The sequence below is a fragment of the Amblyraja radiata genome, chromosome 13 (assembly GCF_010909765.2).
Source record: "Amblyraja radiata isolate CabotCenter1 chromosome 13, sAmbRad1.1.pri, whole genome shotgun sequence".
Classification (NCBI taxonomy): Eukaryota; Metazoa; Chordata; class Chondrichthyes; order Rajiformes; family Rajidae; genus Amblyraja; species Amblyraja radiata.
Genome location: NC_045968.1, coordinates 25647154 through 25654586, shown reverse-complemented (window position 1 = coordinate 25654586; position 7433 = coordinate 25647154).

Here is a 7433-nt window from a genome sequence, read left to right as displayed (position 1 = left end):
GGGTAATCAATGGGTAATTGTTCAAACAATTTGTTGTTAATTAATAAATGTGACCAGTTTCTAAAATAAAAATGCTATCTATAATCCCATTCTGAAGTTTACTGTTGGAAAGTCAGAAATGGGTTGATTTGACAAATACATTTGTCCTTTTTATAGGTTTGAAGATAATTCATGGGCCTTTCGCTAGTGAAATGGCCAGCTGTTTGTTTGTCTCATGATGATCATCAACAAGTAAATGGAGGCGGTGGCCTGGAGGCTGGAGCTGATTGGTTGTGGTGCACAGGAGACGAGTAGGGCAAATGGAATGCTACCTTGGATGTCAATCCATCTAAAATATTTGTTTGCCTGCACTTTGAAGTGTTTTGGGGATAAAAAATCCCAGAAATTCTACAAGCGTTATCATTGATTTCAGACACGGTTATTTGATCTCCATTGTTCTTTGTGGGGATTTCACTTCTCTGATCAAAGTTATTATCTCCAAAGATTTGAACCTTATGAAAATACCCCATTTAAAAAAAATCTGTACATATGTGGTCAACTTCCACATGGATGCTAATACTCCCCTGCGCCCTGAATTCAGCCACCTGATATGCCTGGTAGGATTAGTGAACAAATAATTAAAATCTGATGCTCACAATAACAATGACAAAAGAAAACACATACTGAGGTATGAAAGGAGGAACAGCATCTGTAGTCTGTGTGTAATTCTAAAAGGGACACAAAATGCTGGAGTAACTCAGCTGAACAGGCAGCATCTCTGGATAGTAGGAAAGGGTCAATTTTCGGGTCGAGGTCCCGTCTTCAGACTGAAGAAGGGTCTCGACCTGAGATGTCGTCCATTCCTATACAGCCTCTTTCGCTGAGTTACTCCAGCATTTTGCGTCTATCTTGCTGTAAACCCGCATCTGCAGTTCCTTCCTACATGTGGGTTTAAGCCTTAGTACTGTAGACATGGTGCAATTAGTTTGAAGAGATTTGAGAACCAAATGTTGGGAAATAAGGGCTGGGCTGGTTGTTGTCTCAAAAGCGTTAGAGAGGTGAGAGATGGGCAGCGGTTGAAGACAGTGGAGGGCATCTTGATGATGATGGAGTTGTAGCAAAATCTTTCATAACCAAAGCTCCACTGAGATGTTTCTCAGTTCACATAATGTAACTGGAAATAATAACAAAAAAATACTGAAAATACGCAATGAATGAAATCTTCCATCTGAAACATCAACTCTGTTTCTTTTCCCACAGACAATTCCCAGCATCTGCATTTTTTAAAATATTAACTCTGTGATTAGAAATACTCGTCTCTGTGCAAGTGTCCCAATAATTTCATATTAGTAATGTTTGATTTATGGCCTGAAAGAAAAAGAGAAAAAATAACTGGTAAATTCTGGACCTAGAAATGATTGTTATCACAGAATGTACTGGTAAACACATTTCAGTTCAAGGTTACGGACAGGGTTGCAACAAATAACATGAGGTTTGCAGTAGCTATTTGATCACTAATCTATGAGGCAGTTACCACATACTTTCAAAGTAACCCATCACTTATTCTTCATTGTACTAAACATGTTGGAGAGCCGATTACAGAGCTTAACTAAAATATAATTCATTAAAATTGTTTAAAGATTCCATTTACATCTATCCTGTTCTATGGATAGAATCAACCAGTGGCTGCTTTTCTTTCATCTGCAATATATCCACAAGCAAAGAATGGTATTTTCTTGACATCTTTTTTTCTCATCCATGCATATAGCGTGTAACAGGTTCTACATGTACACTGTTGACACCCAGCTCCCTCACTGATCCACTGTATCTGATTTACTACATAGCCTGCTTGGTATCCATCACTGGAAGATTTCAACATCAAGAAATGTTTTGATAGGCTAGTTATGGAACGCATTAAATCCAGTCTAACAAGAGGCCTTGATCCACTGCAGTTCGCCTACCACAACAAGTCCATGGATGATACCATCGTCCTGGGTCTACTCATCCCTGGAACACCGGGATAAGAGAGATACCTGCGTCAGACGCCTATTCATTGACTACAGCTCTGCCTTTAACACCATTATACCATCCAAGCTCATCACCAAGCTCGCTGGGACTTGGAGTTACCATTCATCGCTGCAACTGGATCGTCGACTTCGGGCGCCATAATGTTTGGGACACAACAATATCATCTAAACGAAAGTAGTCATATTTAATATTTTGTTGCATATCCTTTGCATGCAATGACTGCTTGAAGTCTGCGATTCATGGACATCACCAGTTGCTGGGTCTCTTCTCTGGTGATGCTCTGCCAGGCCTGTATTGCAGCCATCTTTAGCTTATGCTTGTTTTGGGGGCTAGTCCCCTTCAGTTTTCTCCTCAGCATATGAAAGGCATGCTCAATTGGGTTCAGATCAGGTGATTGACTTGGCCCATGCCGGGGTCGCCAGTGCTCCGATCGCTGGCCAGTGGACTGTTCAGCCTGAAGCTGCGGTCTGCGGAGCATCTAGCCACGGACGCGGCGTCAGCCCTTCAACATCTCCATCCACCGACCCTTCAACATCCCCAGAGAAGAGCTCCAACCGCCGGCCTTCAACATCTTGAAGCCGCGGTCTGCGGAGCTTCTAGCCGCGGGCGCTGCGTCTGGAGCCTGGGATCCCTCGTTGGGAATCCCCGGAGAAGTGCTCCGACCGCCGGCCTACATCTTGAAGCCATGGACTGCGGAGCTTCTAGCCTCGGGTGCGGCGTGGATTTACCACCCGGAGCGGGATCCCTGGAGAAGAGCTCTAACCTGGGCCTACAACATCCTGAAGCCGCGGTCTCCGGTAGGGAAGCACTGATTCGGGACTTACCTTCCAGACGAGAGGGCCTGTGCATCTGGCCGCCCGCAGCGGCAACTGCAGAGATTTATGGCCCTGACCACGGGGGAACAATGGAGGACTAATGTACTTTGTGAAGAATGTTGTGGTGGATGTTTGTGTTAACTTTTTATTGTCTATTGTGTGTTCTTTTTTATTGTACCGCTGCTGGCAAGTTCATTTCACTGCACTTTATTGTGTATGTGATGAATAAATCTGATTGATTGATTGATTGATAGACCATACATATATACGCATAAATAAACAGATAAAGTGCAATAGGCTGTTATAGTTCAGAGTTTGTTTGATGTGTTTAATAGCCTGATGGCTGTGGGGAAGTAACTGTTCCTGAACCTGGATGTTCCAGATTTCAGGCTCCTGTACTTTCTACCTGATGGCAACGGAGAGATGAGTGTGTGGCCAGGATGGTGTGGGTCCTTGATGATGTTGGCAGCCTTTTTGAGGCAGTGACTGCGATAGATCCCCTCGATGGTGGGGAGGTCAGAGCTGGTGATGGCCTGGGCAGTGTTTATAACTTTTTGCAGCCTTTTCCGCTCCTGGCGCTCAAGTTGTCGAACCAAGCAACAATGCAACCAGTCAGCATGCTCTCTACTGTGCACCTGTAGAGTCCTCCTTGACATGCCAACTCTCCGTAATCTTCTCAGGAAGTAGAGGCGCTGATGAACTTTCTTTATAATTGCATAAGTGTGCTGGGACCAGGAGAGATCTTCGGAAATATGCACGCCCAGGAATTTGAAGTTCTTGACCCTTTCCACCAATATATAAATGGGATTGTGGGTCCCTATCCGACCTCTTCCAAAGTCCACAATCAGTTCCTTGGTTTTGCTGGTGTTGAGAGCCAGGTTATTGTGCTGGCATCATTTGGTCAATCCGTTGATCTCACTTCTATACTCTGACTCGTCACCATCAGTGATTCGTCCCACAACAGTGGTGTCGTCGGCGAACTTGATGATGGAGTTCACACTATGTCCGGCTACAGAGGCTTGAGTATAGAGTGAGTAAAGCAGGAGGCTGAGCACGCAGCCTTGAGGTGCTCCCATGCTGATTGTTATCGAGGATGACACATTTCCACCAATACGGACAGACTGTGGTCTGTGGATAAGGAAGTCGAGGATCCAATTACAGAGGGATGCGCAAAGACCCAGATCTGAGAGCTTGGTAACCAGCTTGGAGGGGATGATGGTATTAAATGCCGAGCTGCAGTCAATGAATAACAGCCTGACATATGAGTTTTGACAAATCTCAAATTGTGGAGTACAGAGGCAAATAAATAAATGAGGGTCTTTGGCCCAAACATTATGGAGGGCACTGTAGATGAGCTGAACAATGTGACAATAAAGCTAAACCTACCCTTCCTCCACAAACTCCCCTTTCCTACCCACAATTCCACTGCCCTAACCACATCCCAACCAAAGATTATAGAGGAGCAAGATGCGCCACTCAGCGAAAAACGCGTAGTATGACGTGTGTGATGGCCGACGCCATTTTATAGGGCATTTTATAGGGCTGCCCGCATACTGTCATGGCGTCCACATCTACAGTTCAGTCTAAATTGCTCTAATCGCCGATGTTGACAACTCAACCTGTCTTTCTTCAGGTTCCCCAACATCAAAGAAAGGTGAGGAAATAGTATTGTTTTCTGTCTACATTATTTTGTCCTGAAAATGTTATTTTTTGTTCCCCTATCAACACTCATTCGGATACTAGGGTTGTTGGTACATTAGAAAGTTATAAATTGTTTTTAATAGATCTAAAATTACTATAATAATAAATCAGCAATTTTTGTTCTTCTGTACATTTAGTTTTTGTTTCTGTACGGCAGGGGACTCCAAAATAAGGTCCAGAGGGAGAGAGAGAGAGAGAGAAAGGGCAGAGAGAGAGATGGGGAGAGAGACACATCAGACCCATCACGAGATTTTAACCTCAGATTCGAGTCGGGGAGCGCAGCGACCTGGGGGCTGCTCTTAGTGTAGTTACCGATTAGATCCCTCGAATTGTCAGAGCCGAGACATCACTGGGCCGCCGTGAAGAAGGGTGCAATGGTGCGGTGCGGGGTTCGGCGGCGATCAGAATGGGGCGGCTGTGCGTTATAACGTGCCATCGCTCCTCTCTCTCCCCCCTTCTCTCTCCCCATCTCTCTCTGCCCCTTCTATCTCTCTCTCCCTGTCTCTCTCTCCCTGTCTCTCTCTGCCCCTTCTCTCTCTCTCCTCTCTCCCTGTCTCTCTCTATCTCGGTCTCTGCCCCATCTGCCTTTCTCTCTCTTCCTACCCTCTCTCTGTCTGTCTCTGCCTGAGAGTTGGCAGCCCTGCTAGTGTCTTAGGTCCAAAAGAGGATAGAAAGAAAATTCTTTAAATGGCCTACATTAGAAGTTTTAAATAAGCTCTTCTACATTGAAGGTAAATTGACATATTAGTGGCAAAATGCATCTTCAATATACAGGTATCTCCCCACAACTGAACAATTGCACTTAAATGATATACCATTCAATCTGCAGATATGTAGTTATAACTACATTTTTTCCTTCTTAGTTAATCCAATATGAGATTTTCTGTAATTTCAGCGGGACCAGAATACTCGTCGACAAGATCTCATCCACTAAAGTCTGATGTACTTGTCAACCACCTGCCGTCTTTGTTCTGAACACTGAACTTGACTAGTTTTCCAACAGGCAGACCAATGAGAGGCTAAATTGCAATGCAATTCCCAACGCTATTTGACATCCTGAACACGCCGAAACGTCTGTTTTCCCAACGCCGTTTACTCAAGAGGAAGTATGAGAACCTCCCGTTAGCCACACAAAATTGTGCAAATGACGATTTATTTATTATTGTATATAAATTAGAAAATTTGTTCTTTGGGGTAAGCAAGGGGTGGGGCTATCATTGTCTGAAATATGTTGAATTTTACATCACTTTCAAAACACTGCAACCCCCTGTATATGTCGTGCACAAAATGATGTGAATTATGTAAATATTACCATAAATGATGGAAATAAAAAGTGTTTTCCTTGTTTATAAAGTTCAATTTAGAGTTATTTGAAATTGTGGGGGTTGGTGCAATATACGGATGACCCACAAATGTGTCATTATGAGACATTCACATTTAAAATATCCATGTCTCAAAAAAAAGCAAGAAGATCCCCATATTATTTGACCAACTTATCGACTGAATTTAAATATGTAGGTATGTATGCACTACATTGTGTTACGCTAATATAGAATGGAAAAATATTTCGACATTGTGTTCATGGATGTTTTATTCACAATATTAGGATTTCATATATATTTTATATATATATAAATATATATATATATATATATATATATATATGTGTGTGTGTGTATATATGTGTGCATACAAATAAGTATGTATATGTATATACACATATTGTGATTATATATATGTGTGTATGTGTATATATATATGTGTGTGTATATATGTGTATGTGTATATATATATGTGTGTGTGTATGTGTATATATATATATGTGAGTGTGTGTGTATATGTGTATATATATGTGTGTGTGTATATGTGTGTATATATATGTGTGTGTGTATATGTGTATATATATGTGTGTGTGTATATGTGTATATATATGTGTGTGTGTATATGTGTATATATATGTGTGTGTGTATATGTGTATATATATGTGTGTATATCTATGTATCTTTGGCCGTGACGTTCCGTCACGTACTACACGTCAGCCCATTGGATTTCGGAGGAGTGGTCCATCTTGCTCCTCTATAATCTTTGATCCCAACCACCCCTTCTCTGCCCACTACCCCTCTACTCCTTTCACCTTCTTCCCTCCACCTCCTCACCACATCTATATCCTTCACCATCCTCAAACTTTACCCTACCCCCTGATCCCCACTGTCCCGTCCTCCTCCTCCATAACTCCCTCATCTGCACCTCGCTCCCACATCTTTCTCCCTCCCTGCTCCTTCTCCCCTTACGGGTTTCTCCTCCTCACCCCGAAAAACTCCCCTCCTGACCCTCATCCTCCCTCGCTCCCTTCTTTCACTTCCAACCAAAGATACTCCAGTGTCTTTGCTTCCAACTTCCTCTCACCCTCAACTCCACCTGAACACCCTCTGTCCCGCCTCAGCTCCTTTAGCCCCACATCCTTTCTCTCCCCCCCACTACCTCCTCCTTCATCCTCCCCGCCCTGCCCACCACCTCCTCCATGCTCTCTCCGCACCACCTCCTTCTCCAACCTCCCACTGCCTCCTCCTCCACCTGTCCCACTCTCTCCTCACCGCCCATCCTTCTTTCTTTCTCCCCACCTCCTCCTGACAGGAGGCGGGGAGGTGATGCACCCACGTCGGGCGGATACAAACACGTCGGGGAGGTGATGCACCCACGTCGGGCGGTGATACAAACACGTCGGGCGATGATACAAACACGTCGGGGAGGTGATGCACCCACGTCGGGGGAGGTGATGCACCCACGTCAGGGGAGGTGATGCACCCACGTCGGGGAGGTGATGCACCCACGTCGGGCGGTGATGCAAACACGTCGGGCGGTGATGCACCCACGTCGGGGGAGGTGATGCACCCACGTCGGGCGGTGATG